Source organism: Apodemus sylvaticus, chromosome 1 (assembly GCF_947179515.1).
Source record: "Apodemus sylvaticus chromosome 1, mApoSyl1.1, whole genome shotgun sequence".
Taxonomy (NCBI): Eukaryota; Metazoa; Chordata; class Mammalia; order Rodentia; family Muridae; genus Apodemus; species Apodemus sylvaticus.
In genome coordinates, this window is record NC_067472.1 from 106,518,280 (window position 1) to 106,536,931 (window position 18,652).

General features: G+C 50.4%; 1 protein-coding gene across 5 annotated transcripts in view; it reads right to left on the reverse strand.

Moving 5' to 3' along the window:
• The window catches only part of Gdpd5 (glycerophosphodiester phosphodiesterase domain containing 5), a 78,528-nt gene that overhangs the window by 40,479 nt on the left and 19,397 nt on the right, over positions 1–18,652 (reverse strand). For 3 of the 5 annotated variants that reach the window (XM_052157780.1, XM_052157778.1, XM_052157777.1), the window contains one exon: positions 8,496–8,614. The gene's annotated coding sequence lies outside the window, so the exon portion shown is untranslated. Of the gene's footprint in view, positions 1–7,825; positions 7,882–8,495; positions 8,615–15,459; positions 15,547–18,652 lie in introns of those variants that run through there. The other 2 variants (XM_052157779.1, XM_052157781.1) reach the window with 2 other exon arrangements.

Sequence of the window (18,652 nt, forward strand, 5' to 3'; positions counted from 1 at the left end):
TGCAAGTCATTGTCTCTCTCTTGGCCTTGCTTTAATGTCACAGAGCTGGGGACATTGTGTGTGTGTGTGTGTGATAGATAGCTCAGTAGATAAAGTGTTTGCCACATAAGCACAAGGACCTGAGTTTGGTCCCCAGAACCCACACGAAGAAGCTGGCATATGAGCCAGTGAGGTTGCACAGTGGGTAAAGGTGTTTGCCTCTGAGCCTGAGGATCTGAGCTTGACCATCGGAACCCACACTGTAAAAAGGAGAGAACTGACCTCACAGGAACACTGAAAATCATACATGTGTGCACACACATATACACACCCCATATCACACACATATACCACATTGCACATACCATATCTTACACACACACACACATACACACACACACACACACACACACACACACACACACACGCACATCACTCATATACATTACACATATCACACACATAAACACACACACACACACACACACATCACTCATATACATTACACATATCACACACATAAACACACACACACACACACACACACGCACATCACTCATATACATTACACATATCACACACATAAACACACACATCACACATACACATTGCACATATCACACAAACATACACACATACACATTACACATATCACACACATAAACACACACATCACACATACACATTACACATACCACACAAACACACACACATACACATTACACATATCACACACACAAATACACATACACATCACACATATCACACACACAAATACACATACACATCACACATATCACACACACAAATACACATACACATCACACATACACATTACACATATCACATACACATACACACTCACTCACACACACACACACACACACAGAGAGAGAGAGAGAGAGAGAGAGAGAGAGAGAGAGAGAGAGAACCAGTCAGTGTTGTATGCACTTACAATCCCAGGTCTGCTGGGGTGGAGACATGCAGAATCCTGTAGCTCAATGGCCAGTCAGGCTAACATGATTTTCTGACCAAGTGAGAGACCCTGTCTCAAAACCAGGATGTTGGTATCTAAAAAAGGACATACACACACCCACAAGGGAGTAAAAACATAGATGCTTGATATACAAATGAATCTTGAGACTTGACCCTAAATATAGGAAGCCAATTAAACAAGACTACTTGTTATATGACTCTATTTAAAGGCTGGCTGAGGCAAACAAATAGTAGATTAATGAACACTAGGGCTAGGGAACTAAAGAGGGACGCAACATCTGACTGTGGGTCTGGAACTGCTTCTGGAAGTGATGAAAATGTTTTAGAATTAGTGCTAATATTTGTGTGATGATGAATATACAAAACCCACTTTAACTAGGCAAGTTGTAGCTAGGTGTAGTGGCGCGCACCTTTAATTCCAGTGCTCAGGAAGCAGAGGCAGGAGGATCTCTGTGTTTGAGGCCAGCCTGGTCTACATATTAAGTTCCAGGACAGCCAGGGCTACATGGTGAGACTTTGTCTCAAATAAACAAGCAAACAAGCAAGTAAGTTGGGCACAGTGGCACATGCCTGTAATTACATCATTTAGGAGATTGCAGCAGGAAGATCACCTGAGTTCAAGGTCGCCCTGATCTACAAATTTCCAGGCAAAAGCAAAACAAGCTGGACATTCTTTTTTTTTGGGAGGGGGAGGGGGGCGTTTTGAGACAGGGTTTCTTTGTGTAGCCCTGGCTGTCCTGAAACTCACTGTAGATCAGGCTGGCCTCAAACTCAGAAATCCACTTGCCTCTGCCTCCCAAGTGCTGGAATTAAAGGTGTGTGCCACCACTGCTTGGCCGAACATTCTTTTTTTATATATTTATTTATTTATTTTATGTATATGAGTGCACACTGTAGCTGTCTTCAAACACACCAGAAGAGGGAATCAAATCCCATTACAGATGATTCTGAGCCATCATGTGGTTGCTGGGAATTGAACTCAGGACCTCTGGAAGAGCAGTCAGTGCTCTTAACCACTGAGCCATCTCTTCAGCCCCAAGGCTGGACATTCTTAATGCATTTTTTTTTAACCCCAGCACTTAGGCGCCCAAGGCAAACAGCCTGATCTACATATCAAATTCCAGGTCAGCCAGAGACTCTTGGTGAGACCCTGTCTCCAATAAAAATACAAACAAACCATCAACAATAGATAATGAAATAGACAATTTGTATCTTATATCATAAAACTGTTCCTTTTTGTCTACCCAGGTCTGAAAATGACTGTAACAGAAGGGACAGTGGCCTTGGGTTCTTGTTATAGCTGGTCCCCTCCATTCCTGCATAGACTGGGGTCTATGGGACACTCCAGTTCTGAGCACCACCTGTTCCTCCAAGAAGCTCTTCTGTTCAAATTGACTGAATTACTTACTTCTATGTTTGCAACCCAAAACCCGTGTCACTAGGACACAGGTGCTCTCTGTGACACCAACTCTTAGCAGGTTTTAAGCACTGACCAAGTGTGCCTCGGGAATGACAAGACAGCCCAGGGACAATTTACCTGCTGCAAGTCACAACAACTGCCCATCAAGCTGTCACTTGCCTGATGTACAATAGAGCAGACTTGGGGTGTGGGGGTGGGGCGGGGGTGGGGGGGGGTGGGGGATGAAGATTGGTGGCTTGTGTCCTGGACACAAGGGGCCTGAAGAGTCCTGTGGCAAGCATCACAGAGATGGTCCCTGCTGGGTGATATGATGGGTACCATGAGGTAAGAGCTTGCTGAGTGCTAAGTTTAGTGCTGCCCGTGGAACTTACGGATAACAACCCCACCCAGGGAGACGGTGTCCACAAACTGTGCCTGAGAGAAGTGAGGTAACGATGGCGCATCACACAATGGAATAGTAGTTAACAATAAAAGGAAAAGAACGACCTGGTCTGCTGGCAGAGGCCTGTGATCCCAGCCCCGGGGAACTACACAGTGAGACTCCATCTCCAAGAAAGAACTAGCAAGCCACAGAAGGACAAGAAGAAACTTGGAAGCATAGTGGTGGGCAACAGAAGGCTTCTCTGAGACATTCTAGAACAGGCAAAAAATAGACAACAGAAAGATCAGAGCTTGCCCCGGGGCTCAGGGGAAGGGAGAACCAGGTGGAACACAAGGATATTAGAACAGCCACCTTGTCCTGTACGACCCAGGAATGCCCCACCTGTCCAACCCCAGAGGACAGACCAAGCAAATCCTCACTCTGGTCAGTAAGAATGCAGCGACACTCATTCCCCACCTGTCCCAAATGTACCCCGGTAACAGAATACACAAAATAGAGTTAGGAGAGGAGGACAGAGGAAAGGTGTCTGGGAACTAAGCTCTACAACCAACTTCTCTAAAGGCTAGAGTGGATATTTAAAAGTCTATTAATTGCACACACACACACACACACACACACACACACACACACACACGCACACGCACGCACGCGCGCGAGTCAATGAAACGGATACAGATAATCTCAGAAGAGTCCATCTGAAATCAAGGTGATAAATACAATCCAGGCTGTCTCTGCGGTAGCGCCCAGGGTGGGCCAGTCCTCAGTCTAGTCCTGTCCACATCCCTGCTGCCACAGGACACAGCAGCCTGTGCCTCCCAGTGCAGAGCACTGTGTTTTGGTTGGCATCAGGGACGCCCAGGCCAGGAACTGGAAGAGGAAACTCTGGCGGGTGCCAAGGCTGGGGGGTGGAGCCTGGCCTTCTCCATGGGCTGCCAGGCCCCAGGGAAGGAAGGGCGCACTGGGAAACATCTCCTCCTCGGTCTTGGCTGCATCTACTGCAGCTCAACCCCAGCCAGGCCCAGCACTGGTGGTCTGTGGTTAAGCTTGGCCACCTCCATTTTCTGTGTGACCGCATCTCTATCCTTGCTTTCTTACTGAGATCTTGAGGGGCGGGGGTGGGTGTAAGGGGGTGGGGGACACATTCTCTCAGACAGTCTCCAGAGGTGTCTTCAACACTCAATTCCTAACGCTCTGTAGTTACCAGCGTTCTCTTCATCCCTGGAGGGCAAAGCAGAGGTGTGGCAGCTCAGGGAGGACAGAACATCCCACAATCCTTCCTGTGAATGGAAGAAGAGCCTTTCTATTCCCAGGGCTAGCCCTGACCGTGAAGAACCACCTGACTCTGGAAGTTCTCATACCTGGAGGCCTAGAAAACCCAACCGCAGCAATGTGGAGCCAACCCACGCCTACCAGCCTTGCTCTCTGCCTCAGGTGGCCCCAGGTTCTCACGGCCTGGCTTCATCAGATGGCCTCTGTGGAGAGCAGTGAGCTGTCACCATCTTCCTGTGTGATCTTGGGTGAGGTGCTCTGCCTCTCTGGATCTCAGAGACAGCCCTAAGTTCCGGTGAATGAATAGTGAAATAACTAGACCTAGGGCAGGAAGGAAATCTAAATCCCCAGGCAGTGGCAGCAGGAGAACCAGGCGGGCAGATGGAAGCACATGGGAGTCCATCCAGGTTTAAAAAAAAAAAAAGCCAGGTAGGCTCCACCCCTGTCGTCACACCTGCTCTGTTTGGGGAGAAGTACCTTAGTGGGGGAGGGCTGCAAGCCAGAGCCCTCAAAGAACTAATCATGCCATAATTAGGGTCATTAATACTCTTCTGCATGGTAGTGCCAGGACCTCTTGTTTACCCAACTCTTCTGTCACAGGAGACCGCTGGCTCTTCTGGGAGAGAACTGGAGGCCAAGTAAGGCCAGGCCTTCCTATACGTGTGAGCCTCCAGGCTATGGAAGGCCAGGTCTTCCTATACGTGTGAGCCTCCAGGCCATGGAAGGCCAGGCTTTCCTATATGTGCGAGCCTCCAGGCCATGGAAGGCCAGGCTTTCCTATACATGCGAGCCTCCAGGTGATCCAGTTTTCCCAGATCTCAAGGCTTTCTTCTCTCGGCCCCTTTTGTCACAGATAAGGGTGGCTTTCTCCAGAGGCCTGTCCTGCCCTCGGGTTCTGAGCTCTGTCTTTGGAATTTTAGAGGCTTCCAATGGGATCTGGAGTGATTTCTAGACAGTGAGCGATTCATCACTATGGTCCTCTTTCCCTCAAGATGACCTCAATGTAGCAAAAGCAGCTCCAACCACCAATGCAGGCACAGTGCTTTACAGTTCACCAAGAGCTTCCTGGTGAGTCATCCTGGTGAGGTGTCTCACCGACTTCCCAGGTCCTACCACGATCTTCATTTCACAGACATCTTCAGTGAAGAACAGGAAGCCACCTGAGACCTCAGATGCTTGGAATCACAGATTCTGAGCTTTGTCAGTAGACAGACAACAGCGTGTCTTCAGAGCCTCCTCCCTCAGGCAAGGGTTTGAGAGATAAAACTGTGTTTGGGAGATATTCAAGGCCATGGGTTGACAGGCACAAGTACTTGCCTAGAAGCCTTGGATTCTCTTTGGACCCAAAGGCTGTAGGGACCTGTTCTTCTAGGTCAGCAGTCCTAACCTGTGCAGTCACAACCCCTTTGACAAATCCCTATCTCCAAAAATATTTACACCATGACTTGTAACAGTAATAAAATGACAGTTATGAAGTAGCAACGAAAATAATTTTTTAGTTGGGGGCCACCACAATATGAGGAACTTTATTACAGGGTTTCAGCATTAGGAAGGTTAAGAACCACTGCTACAAACCACAAGCACAAGAAGAAGAGTCACCAGGAGTGGCCAGCCCTGCCAGGCACAGTGTGACACATGCCTTTAATCCCAGCACTCGGGAAGCAGAGGCAGAGACAGGTAGGTCTATGTGAGTTCATAGGTAGCTTGGTCTGCATAGTGAGTACCAGGCCAGCCAGCTACCTAGGGAGACACAATCTCAATAAAAGAACGACTAGTTCTACCCAGAGAGCAGAGCTTTTCTTCACAAACCCACAGACTTCAGGCCTTATATGCCCCAAACCAATCCCAATGTCAGCTCACTCAGCTGAGCCCTCAGTAGGGCAGGATAGGAAGAACATGACTTTAAGGCCAGCCTTAACTACATAATAAGCCCATAAGTCTTAAAATAAATGAATGAATAAATAAATGTTTTTAAAAATCACTTCTCCCAAAGTGCCCACAACCAAGAATCCTAGAGCAACCTGACAAGGATTTCAAGACCAGAAAGTCACAACATATCTGGACCAACAAAATCGTAGTGTTACTCTCTCATGTCTCCTCCCTGCAGATGGCCTATGCTGGCTCCTTAGGCTCGTGTGCTGGTCCTAACTCTCTGGAGACTTGGGCAGTCTCTCCAAGCCATCAAGACTGCAGGAAGATTGTCCTGGGAGGAGCATCTGCCCCTGTCATGACTCCCCTCCTTTGGGCCAACGTGTGTCTGTCTGTGTGTGTCTGTGTGTGTCTGTGTGTGTCTGTGTGTGTCTGTGTGTGTGTATCTGTGTGTCTGTGTCTGTGTGTGTGTCTGTGTGTGTGTGTCTGTGTGTGTGTGTGTCTGTGTGTGTCTGTGTGTGTGTGTCTGTGTGTGTGTGTCTGTGTGTGTGTCTGTGTGTGTCTGTGTGTCTGTGTGTGTGTGTGTATGTTTGTTAGAATGGTATCACCCTCTCATTTACTCTCAGGTGGATGTCCAGGGCTTTGCTCAACAGCCTAGAGATTCAGTCACAGGGCTCAGTTGGCTTTCTCTCAGGCCTTCCTCTGGGACCCTGAGAGAGGGGACCACTGTCACGAGGTGGGGTAGGGGAGGGAAGCTAGTTCTGGCAGAGATTTGGGCCCTGCACACTCTCTCTAACTAGTTTTTGTCCCTTAAAGGAATGGGAGCAATGATTTACTTACTTATGGCAATTAGCAGAGTCCTTACCCAGGGCTTCTCCAGTCTGGCCTAGGATGGAGAGAGACGCAAGTCCTCCATTTAAGGGCATTTCTCCAGTTTCCTTCCCTCCCGTCTACCAACTGGGAAGTCTCCTTCTCCCCATCTCCCGCATCAGGCAGGAGGCAGGTCACTGACCACTTATTGGCCCTGTTCCCAGCTCCCATCATCCACACTAACACATGGGTCTGTGTGAGCCCTGGGCTGAGCTACCCTGCCCCCAAGCCACAGCCTCAGCCTTTGGACTGACCAAGCCCTTGAGAGCCATTACCGACCTCAGTACTTGGCCATCAGCTACTTTTGTCCAGACTCCAGCCTGGCCACTTATCTGAAGCCTCAAGTATCTGCCACCCTGAACCCCATGACAGGGAGGGACATGAGACACTACAGACCTCTCCCTGCCAAGGAGCACTGTACCAGGGACCTGCGCATCACAGCGCATCACACACTGGGTTAGGCATCAAGCAGATGCCATGTATTTTCCAATGGGAAAAACCGGTTAAATGTGCAAAACAAGGAAAGAAAAACAGTCAGAGCTTTTAAAATCACACAACCAGCAGATGCAGTGGCCTACATGCATAACCTCAGCTAAGGCAGGATAGCGTTCAAGGCTAGCCTGGGCTACACAACAAGGTCCTGTCTCTAAATAAATAAACTGTACAGCTACAGTTATTTCTGAGTCTAAGCTGAATTCTGCCTTTAAGTAATAATAATTAGTTGTTTCCAACTTTTAGGAAAATAATTATATTGCAAAAATAAATAAATACCCCCAAAACTCAAATTAGGCACCTTTCTCCTGCAATTTTTTTCTTAAGCTTCTGATGCAGGTTTGCATGCTTCTACACCAGGTCTGGTGAGGGTGACCTCGGGCTGTGCACAGGACCTCCTCCCCTGATATCCCCTCCCCCATCATCTCCTCCCTCCCCCTCCCCTCCCATTGTTACTGTCTCTCTCTTCCCCACTGCATTCTGCAAAGAGAAGCAGTTTCTCTCCGCCTAGGCATGTCTCAGAACATGAGGCCTAGACCTGTCTTCACCTTGTTCAAAGGTCCAACGTCCTTTCTGGTGATTAGAGAGAGCCTTGATTGGAAGTCTGTGGAGGAAGAATTTTCCAGGAGTCAGCAGGCCCACCTCAGGGCTCAGGGCAGTTCCCTGGTGCAGGCCTCCAGGCCCACCATTTGCCATTCATTCCCTTGACTGAAATGCAGCCTTCTCTAGGCTCTCTGTCCAGATGCATCCTCTCTGAAGCCGTGAGCCCATTAAAAGCCCCGAAAGTGGAGTTCAAAGGAACAGCTATATAAGCTATAGAGAGGCTGTGCACAGGCTGGAGACAAGCCTACACTGCTTAGGTTCAAAGCCCAGTTTTCCTACTTAGCTAAGCGGGCAAGTGACCTACTGCTTCAGTTTCCTGATTTACAACATGGGGATAACGGCATCAACCTCATGGGCTATTATAAGGATTATGTGAGCTACTACATCAGATAAGACCTAGAATGCCGACCCCATACACGGCGCTGCATTTCCTTTCTTTATAAATGGGACAACTGTCCCGTTTCTCCTGATTTTCTTCCTAAGCTGCAGAGTTCTTCCCCAAGGGAGAAGCAGACATTGTTTCAGAAGCAGATGGGGGGTGGGGGGGGCTGTTCTCCACAGCCCGTTTCTACTTCCTTTCCCTCAGCCCATTTCCTCCCATTCTTCTTTCTTTACCTGGAAGAAGGTCCGGGTGGCTTCGGACTGCCTTCCAGGGGGGTCCTGTCCACAGAGCCGGTAATGTCACATCAGCTGGTAATGTCACCTCAGCCGGTAATGTCACTTCAGTCGAAGAGCTGAGGAGACAAGACAACCAACTCACCGAGAGCCTTCAGCTCCCACCTGGCATCTTCCACACCTAGCTTTAATGAGCCACGCCCTTCCCCGGTGCTGCCCACCCCATGCTGGAGCTGGACCTACTGATAGGTAGGCCACCCCTAGTCCCAGGTGAATTAGGGAAGCTATAAAGTTGATAGCTGACCAAATCCTGGTCCCTGAGACAAGGACACATGGTCCCACTTCCATTCCTGCAGGCCAAACCCGGACAACCTGCTCCTTGAACACCCGTACCCCTCACCAGGCCCCCAAGAAAAGAGGCCGCAGGTGCGGCTATGCCGGGATCCAGATCTTCAAGCGTCCCCAGGAGCTGTGAGACCAGCTGTTCTCCAAGGAAGCTGTCAGGGAGGACTGGTGGGATCTGGGGCACCACAATTATGTGCCTGGTTCTGACTCATGCATTGCCTCCCCAGCAGCTCCTACAGGCAGCAGGACAGCCCCCCTGCACTCCCCAACCCCCCACCCAGGAGCTATGAGGAGAGACAGGTTATACAAGTGGAGGGTAGGGGAAGGGGCCTCAGGCCAGCATTTCAGGCTTTAGAGGACACTGCCACCTTGCCTACTCAGAGACACCAAGCATGGGAGGGCCAGGGCCTTCCTGTGTCACAAAGCAGAGCAATGGCTTAGGTCTGGGCTCCAGAGTTTGACAGCTCTCCACAACCCACTGAGATCTCGGAGCAGCATGAAGTACACAGTCAGCCAGCTTCAGAGTGTGCAGGAGGGGCTGGGTCCAGAGACAGCATCCAGACCCAGAAGCACACCTCCTCCCCCACCCCATCCCCCACCCCTTCAATCCTTGGGATCTGACGCACTTTATAGTCTCCAAAGCACTCTTATTGACACAAGCTTGTTAATGCAAGCCTGTAAACCTAGCTAGTCAGGAGACCAAGGCAGAAGGATCAAAAAGTTCAAGGCCTTGGGTTTACAGAATGACTCAAGGCCAGTCGGGACAACTTAGTGAGATATCTCAAATATTTTACAAGTTAAAAGAAGGCTGGGGTTACAGCATTCACCAAGGCCCTGGGTTCAAGCCCCTCTGCCCTTCCCCCCCACCTCCTACCCCCGAGAAAAAAATGAACAAATAAAACCACTTATTTCCTTTATGTACCTCAGGGATGGCTCCTCAGGCTTGAGGCAGAGATGTAAACAGAGCAGGGTGGCTCCGACTGGAGAGCGCCAGGATCCACCATGGGGCCTGCTGTGAGCTGCAGTTGGCCTGGTTTGTCTGCTTCAGGCCTGGGGTTCTGCATGCCTATGCCGCTAACGGAGCCTGCTTGCTAGCCCATGTGCGGCAGTAAAGCACCCAAGTGAGATTTGGAAATCTCAGTGGGTAAAGGCACCTACTGTGACCCTGCTAATCTGAGTTTGATCCTGGGGACACTCTGGGTAGGAGAGAACTGACTCCACAGTCCTCCTACCTACCTACCTACCTATACACACACACACACACACACACACACATGCACGCGCACGTGCACACACACACATGCACGCACGCACGCACACACACACACACACACACACACCATACACATTCACACACACCATATCACACAGACACATCACACACATACCACACACATCACACATACACACATGCCACATTACACACCACACACACACACACCTACACACACACCACACACATACACACATACTATATCACGCATACACACACATACCACACGCACCACATATATACATATCACATTATACACCATATGCACACATACACTATATCACACACACATACACCATATCTCACACACACACATACACACACACACACACACACACACACACACACACACGCACGCACACACAGGCATATACATACACCACACCACACATATGCACACACACATTAAAATGCAACAAAATTTTCCAAAAAACAAAGCAGAGGCTCTCAGGAGGTGGGCACACACAGCAAGGTGGCAAAGTTTAAATTAACCCCCCAAAACCTCCCCACCTTCTTTTTTAATCTACTGAGGCAGTTTTATGCAATGGCCCAGAATGATCTCAAGCTTGAAGCAATTCTTCTGCCTCAGCCTTGAGGGTTAGGATTATAGCAGAAAGTCACCTAGATGTCTTTTCCAATCCTCCTTTAATGTTTTTTCCACTGTGTAATTTTGCTGTGCGGAGTTTTAAAGTTTTTCTCATGAATATATGTGTGTGTGTAACATATGTGTGTATGGGTCTTCATGTATGTAGGCACATATTTGTTTGTGCCTGTACATGTACACACCTGTGAGGCACAGTCTCTTACTTGAATCCGAACTTGCCAATATGGCCCGGTTGGCTAGCTCGCTTGCTCCAGCGCCTCAGCCCTGCCCCCTGAGCCCTAGAATTGCAGGCAGGCCTCCATGCATGGCCACCAGGTTCACATGGGCCCTGGGGATTCAGACTCCAGGCCTCAGACCTGCGCAGCAAGCACGTCCCCTGAGCCACCGACCCAGTCCTTAAACTTGCTTCTACTCCACACTTTACTGTTTAGAGACTGGGTCTCACCCAGCCCAGCTGACCTCAAGCTTCCCAGGGGGCTCCAGTTGATCTTGGACTTTTGGTCCTCCCACTGACATCTGTTAAGTGCTCGGATGGCCAGTGTGTGCCACCACTCGGAGTGACGCGCGCTAGGAAAGCGCTCTACCAGCTGAGCCCCGCCATCCATGATCTTCCGGGATAAACCCTTTAATACTGAGTTGTATAGAACATCATTGGCAGCACCGGACACACTTAGGTGTGCAGGCACAGAGAGGGGTAGGGAACCCATGTGGTCGCCAGAAAGTCCTTGTTAGAGATCCAAGCATGGAAGAGAAAGTGTGATAGACCCACACGGAGGTGTCTCAGCGGTCTCATAACCTCCACCTGGGCTCGTGGCTACCAGCGAAAGCAGATGATGAATGACTGGATTTGGAGGCGGCCCTCGTGTCTACTCTAGTCTCCCTGGAGCAGAACAGTCTCGCACCTGAAATAACCAAGATAGTCCATCTCCCACCTCTGACTGAGCCATTGGCTTAGTCTCTGGTCACCCGGTGCAGGGGCCAGGCTAAGGGTGACATGCTCAGGCCTGACTCCAGCCCCGCCCTCCCTTCTCAGCACAGGGACAGTGAGAGCCAGTGAGTCACTTGAAGGAAGTTCTGGGCCCCAAACAGGAAGTAGCACTTCAGTCCAAACCCCCTCCAGGACCAAAGCAGCAGGGGAGGCAGATGGCTGCAGGGGAACAGGTGGGACCCAGCAACACCTGCTAAGACTTCATCAAGCCTCTCCTTCCTCACCGACCCCACTCAGGCCCCTGGCAAAGCTGAAGAACCAAATGTGCCTGCCCAGATGCCTGTCCATCATCTGCTGAGAGAAATACATGCCGCCACTGCTGGTGTGTATGCGTGTGAGTGTGTGCTCACCTGCGCGTGAGTGTGTGCTCACCTGCACGTGAGTGTGTGCTCACCTGCGCGTGAATGTGTGCTCACCTGCCCATGTGCCTACGTGGGTGTGCTCACGTGTGCAGGTGTCTCTGGGTGTGTGTGTCTGTGCCTGAGTGTATGCCTGTGTCTGTGTGTATCTGTGTGTGAGTATGTGCTCACATGTGAATGTGTGTGTGTGTGTGTGTGTGTGCTCACATGTGCATGTGTCTCTGGGTGTGTGTCTGTGCCTGTGTGTGCCTGTGTGTATGTGCTCACATGTGAATGTGTCTGTGTGTATGTGTGTGTATGTGTGTTTTCTTATTTCTTCCGGTTACATTTCACTCACGTGGTGGGAACATACATGGTACCGGAGGAACGTCTTACAATATTTAACAATTTTCATTGTGTTCATACAACAGCAAATAAGATCCTCACTCTTTAAAATATATTTATTTATTTATTTATTTTACAGTTTATTTTGTGTGTGCAACAGTGTGAATGCAGTAGTCGGGGGACAACTCGTGGGAGCTCAGACTTCCCTCCCACCGTGTGAGCACCAGGGTTATAACTATGCACCACCACACTTGTCTAGTTAGTTGGTTTTAGGGGTACCAGATATCAAACCTAGGCTCTTGTGCTTGCTAGGCACGCATTCTCCCACTGAGATATAAACCTTTTTGTATTTGAATTTTGAGTCAGGGTTGCTTGTTCTCTGGCATTCGCTGGCCATGTTTTCTTGGCCTTAAGCCTCTCAAGAAGTTGAGTTGAACCTGGCCAGGCTAGGGAATCTAATTTTATAATCTTGTACTAATTAGGATGTAGGTGGTTTAATTATATAAATGTATAATGATGACTTCTGCAAAAATAAAGTTTCCTGTATTTGCATTCACCCTAGTTTACATTTTTGACAGAAATATAGCCAAGCTTCACATACTGTGTATGTGAATGTGGCACAGGTGATGGAGACCAAAGCCTGAGCATGACAGGCACGTGTTCTGCCACTGTGCCACACCCCAGGGCTCAAACTCCATTGCCTTTGCAAGATAACTGTAAATCCTTTAGATTGCCGCTGCCAATAGAACACAGATCCTATGAAACCCTTGCTGAAGTGAAAAGTAATATGTTTTATGAAACAAATAGAAGTGGAATGTAAATCTCAGTCCTCACCTTAACCTCAGCAGAGCATCAGCAAAACCCCAAATTTAAACACTCTCATTGACAGAGGACTAGCTCAGTCAGTGGGTAAAGCACTTGCCTTGCAAATGTGAGAACCTGAGTTCGATCCCCAGGACCTGCATAAAGCCAGGAGCAGTAGCAGGCATCTGTAATCATGGCTCTCCTGCAGTGAGGAGAGGTGGGGTCGAGAGAATCCCCAGAGGCTCATAGCCCAGCTGTGCTGGTTGTACAGCAGTGAACTACAAAAAGAGACAAAAAGACATTGTCTCAAGCAAGACACTGCTTGAAGTTGAGGACCAACATCCATGATGTCCCCAGACCTCTGTGCATGTATGAGCTTGCATGTGTCAGTGCGCTCTCTCTCTCTCTCTCTCTCACACACACTGAAAATAGATGAACACAGACACTTAATATTTTGACACTTTAAGTCATGAAATTCACTTTCCACATGTGGTTCTGTTCCTACAAGGAAGACATGCTTGCTATGGTGGAAAGGCTGACTGCTTAAGACCCCTAAGAGGCCAGGTCGAGATACCTACACAGTTTCACCCCACTGCAGAAGGGATCCTACCAGCAGTAGGTGACGCTGCTACAGACAAGCCTCAATGGTTCACCACAAACCCAGTGGCCAACACACATTACAAGAGCTTTCCTAAGTGTCCCGTGAACTTACAACACAGATGGAGGAGCCTGTGCTAATAAAGGAGAAGGCTGTGTGAAGCAGGAGGCACTGTGAGGGGACGGAGTGAGAGATCTTCTTGAGAAGGAGGGGCAAAGCTGTCCCCCATCCTCAGCACAGGGCTAGACCCACGTGGGAATCAGCAGGCTTACTCCCCCAGGTACCCCAGCGCAGCTCCTCCCACCGGCCTCTGGGGGATCTTGACATTTTAGATTGTTTCTTCCTTGAGGCCACCATCCTAAGTACACACACACACACACACACACACACACACACACACACAGGGGTGGGGTGGGGGATGGGCTGAAGGTTTCCCAAGCTTCAGGGTGGGTCCCAGCTTTGTCTCAACAAAGCTGGGTTTGGACACGAACCACAGTGAAGGTGACAGCAGGCTAGACCCATGTGGTCATAGATCCTCCTGCACCGAGGACAGAGGTCCTCTACAGCAGGTGTGAGCTGTCCTAAGAAGCACAGAGCAGTCGGGGCACAGCGTTCTGTCTGTCCTCACTCCCCAAGCAAAGAGAGGCCATGACTGGGGCCAGAGCAGAGCAGAGAAGGCACACGCCAGGTGCTGTCCTTCTGCTGTGTGACCCCAGGCCAGTCACTTGGGGTCTCTGGGTATCAGCTATGACAAACAGAAATAATTTGTGCCATACTAAAATCATCTGACTTTAGATAAACATCTGTCCATGATGTTTATTGCCATGATGGAACCTGAGGCACTGAGGTTCAGAGAAGGATGGAAACTTGGCCAAGGTCACACAGCAGGTGATAGACTCTGGCTGGACTAGAACCCAAGCCCATGCTCTTCAGGGTCAGCCTCTCAGTGGCCTGAGTCAGGAGGCAAAATTGTGGGTGACATCACCTGTGATGTCATGAAGGATGGGAGCGGAGTTAGGGTGGGGACCATTGAGACCAACCCAGGCTGACCTCAGCAGTCTAAAGTCAGATTCTGGGGTTTAGTCAGAACAGGACGGAAGGACAAGTTTCTGTTTGTTCCTTCCTGAGACACACTGACCAGCATGAGTTCCCCAAGGAGGGAAAGTCAAGTGTAACTGGGGAGAGACCAACCAAGGTCCTCCACAGCCCTGACATGGGCCAGTGTCCATTTTGTCACTAATGTCCTCTGGGCTGGAAGGGAGTGCCACAGCCAGACTGGCAGGCTCCAACGCTGCTGGGTTGCAGATACGCTGTTGCCAGTCCTCTGGGAGCATGGGGGCACCCCGAGGCTGGGGGAGCAGCAGGTGTGGCGACGGCCCTGCTGACTGTGTGATCCTGGAGCTCCCTTCCTGCACCCTGCTTTGGAGCTGTCACTTACCGGGCCGAGTCCTGGCCAGTCAGCACCTCACAAACCTTATCTCCAAGTCCTGTCTGCTCTCAGAAGTCAATGCCTCTCCTTTTCCCTGAACCCTTTACTCTTGCGGGACACTCTGGACCATGTCAACCTCCTGATGGCAGGCACCTGACTCTGGGAGCCCACGTTACCCAGAAGTGATGGAATCCCTGTACCCCAGGGTACAACTGTCCTCCAAGGCAGCCCTTTACCTACACAGTCCTTGGTCCTGGAGAGTAACCACTGGGTCTGTCGTTGTCTCCCAATTGCCTGTTGGACTGAGCCAGAGTCCCGGCATGGTGGTGGTGGTGGGGGGGGGGGCTGTAATCACCTCTTCTCCTCCTCCCTTCCCCTTAGCAGTTTCTGTCTCACTAAAATTCCTGAAAACCATTCTCACATGACTCCTGAATCTGGGTCATGTGACCTCTGACACCAAGCCATTGCAGAGCAGAGGGAACTGAGGTCACCATCAGCCGGACAATAGAATATGAACTCTATCTGAGTCTTCCCAAGTGACAGCCCAGGCCTCGGCCCCTCCGCTGCTCTCTGCCTGTGGCTCACGTCATCTGGATGAGTAGGAGTCCGTACAGGCCGCTGCTGCTGTCCCTCCTGGCCCTCTGAGCTCACTTTCCTACATTTCTCTCATCGCTAGAGGGAAAAGGGAAGACTCCATGGAGGGTCCAAGGAGAATGATTCAGTCCTCTGACTCCTAGCTGGCTCTGACCCTGTTTTTTGGGTCAATCCTTGTGAATCAGGGTGGGCCTGACATTCTGGGAATGCAGGGAGACTTCAAACCAACTCCACGAAAACAAGTTGTAAAAACACTGGCCGCAGCTCAAAGCGCTTGGTCGGATGATAGATTTGGCTCTGAGGCCAGGGTTGAACAAGTTCATCAGGAGGGAACACACAGCAGGAGAGACGTAGGCTAGACTCAAAGGAAGAACTTCCTAGTAATTGAGACCTAGGACCAGGGTTGGGTCTGGGTGTGGTCTCTTTGCAAAGAGGCAGATCAGCATTCTGACCCTTCTAGGACCTTCGCGTCTGAAACATCCAAGAAACAGTCTCAACCACTGAAGAGGCAGCCACACCAGTCCCAGGCTCCTCCCCTTCTGTGCCCGGTTCAGGAAGGTCCTGGGCTTCTTTCTCCCAGCCTGCTGGGTGCTGCTCTATAGACCTAAAGGCAGATGGGGACCTGGGGGTGGGCGGTGCTTTGGGCAGGATAAAGGCTCCCACTACAGTCCTTCCTGGGCTTCTATATGACACCCCCTCCAGGCACCCATCACGCCTGCCACTGAAGACCACAACAGGTCCCTAGGGTACCTGGACACACACACACACACACACACACACACCCTGCAGACAAGTTCCTTCTAGCTGGGAACTTCTAGCTGTTCCAGACACAAGGCTATGCTCCTGTCCCCCACCCCTTCCCTGGCTGTGTTCTCTAGATGATGGATGGCTCAGCTCCTTCTTGTAGGAAGCTCTGATGGCCCCCACGGACTTCACTATGCCTTCAGCTGCTTGCAGACAGCTTCTCCACACCCCACCCCAAGTCCTGAAACACCCAAAGGAAGAAGCAGCGTGTCAGAGACTCGGGCTGGCTCCTGAAGGCAGCCATCTATCTGGGTTTGCTCTGACCCTCAGCCCCCAAGAACCGGTGCCTCCCTCTGTTTCTTCAGGAGCCCTTTATGAGTCACACCACTTTATTACTACTTCCCAGAGCTTTCCCGAGTGCCCAGAGAGCACAGAAGGTGCTCCTTACATATACATGCACAGTCGCACGACAGACAGACAGACAGACAGACAGACAGACAGACAGACAGAAATGCACAAGGCATGCATCATGCATGCAGGTGTGTCCCTCCCCTGGCACCTGCACATAGGCTTACGGAGCACAGAGACAGACCTACGGGACATGACCATCCTGGAGACAGAAGAGACCTGGATCATGGTTGCTCTGAAGACACAGCTAGCTCATCAGCCACCCCTGAAGGGCCACCTGGTCTGCCTGGACCCTGAAGCTGTAGAAGGGTGAAGGAGAATCTATGAAGAGGGAGGGCAAGGGCCGCAGGACAAGTTGGAACTCGGCAACTTCTAGCCCCATTGGCCCTTCTGCCAAAGCAGTTCTCATCCCCTACAGTGGAGCCAAACTGAACAGAGAAGGTAATGAACGGGATCTGATCTGTTGGAAGGGTGAGTGAGAGCCAGGGTACACACGTCACACTCAAAGCTGACAGGAACAAACCTGGCATGGGCCCCATCTGCCTGTCCCCCACTACCCTGGCACCTCCCAATCCTTCTGAATTCACTTTATAAGGAGCCTCCCCACTACAGTACTGCAGGACTTTACACCTTCTTCTGGTACCTACAGATCAAGACTGAACACCATATGCAAAGCTTTTCTTGTCCTGACCTCAATCCACCTTTCTAGTTCCGCCCTCTGCACCTGAGGGAGCCCTCCCCTTCCCCCCCCCCCCCCACCTAGAGCTGTGTCCTTCTCCAGGGACTCCACTTAGCTCTGAATTTCCTTCCTGTGGACCATGTGTCCACTTGATAAACTCCTATAGATCCCTCAGTACCCACACAGGAAGTGCTGCTGTTCCTAGGATTGGCTTCAGTAGTGGCATCCAGGTCCCACGGTCAGCACGGCACAAGTAAATTGCCTATGGTCAAAATCACGGCCGGCTATATATAGCTCCAGCTTATATGTGATGCCTAGGCATTGTCCTAGGCATTTCCTGTTTTGACTCATGTAGCCCTTATGACAGGGGCAGATTGGATTTCCAGAGACATCTGCAGCAGCACAGCCCATCCCCCACAGCCCCCGAAGCGTCACTCTGACATTTTCCCTTAGAGAACTGAGGTCTGTGTAGCCATGCTCAAGGGTGGGAGAGCCTGGAAGTGGTGGCTGAGGGGACACTGGGACCCTCCAAGGCTATGCCTCCTAAGGGAACACAGCTGTTTTTTCCCTCACTCCCGAGCATGCTTCTGCCGTAACCTTGAGCCCCTTTTGTACATGTTTGCCTACATAAGTACCAGCCTGCTATGGGAGGGCTCAACCAGCTATTTTAATTTGTTTGGAGACAGAGTCTAATTGTATGACCCTGGCTGGTCCAGCACTCATTAGTTAGACCAGGCTGGCCCCAAACTCACAATGATCCACCTGCCTCTGCCTCCTGAGTGCTGGAATTAAAGGTGTGCACCACCGTGCTCAGCTCTCAGTCAGGCGTTTGGACAAAGGAGGCCCTGGAACTGTATGAAGCAAAGAGAAGCCCCAATCCCAGTACTCTAGTGCCCTGCTGTTCAAACCACGTGCGCCAAGCCAGGAGCTGCTCGCCAGAGCCCATCTTAAACCTCAGATTTATAAAAAGAGAGGCAGTTGTTTGTTTTGTTTTGTTTGTTTTGGTTT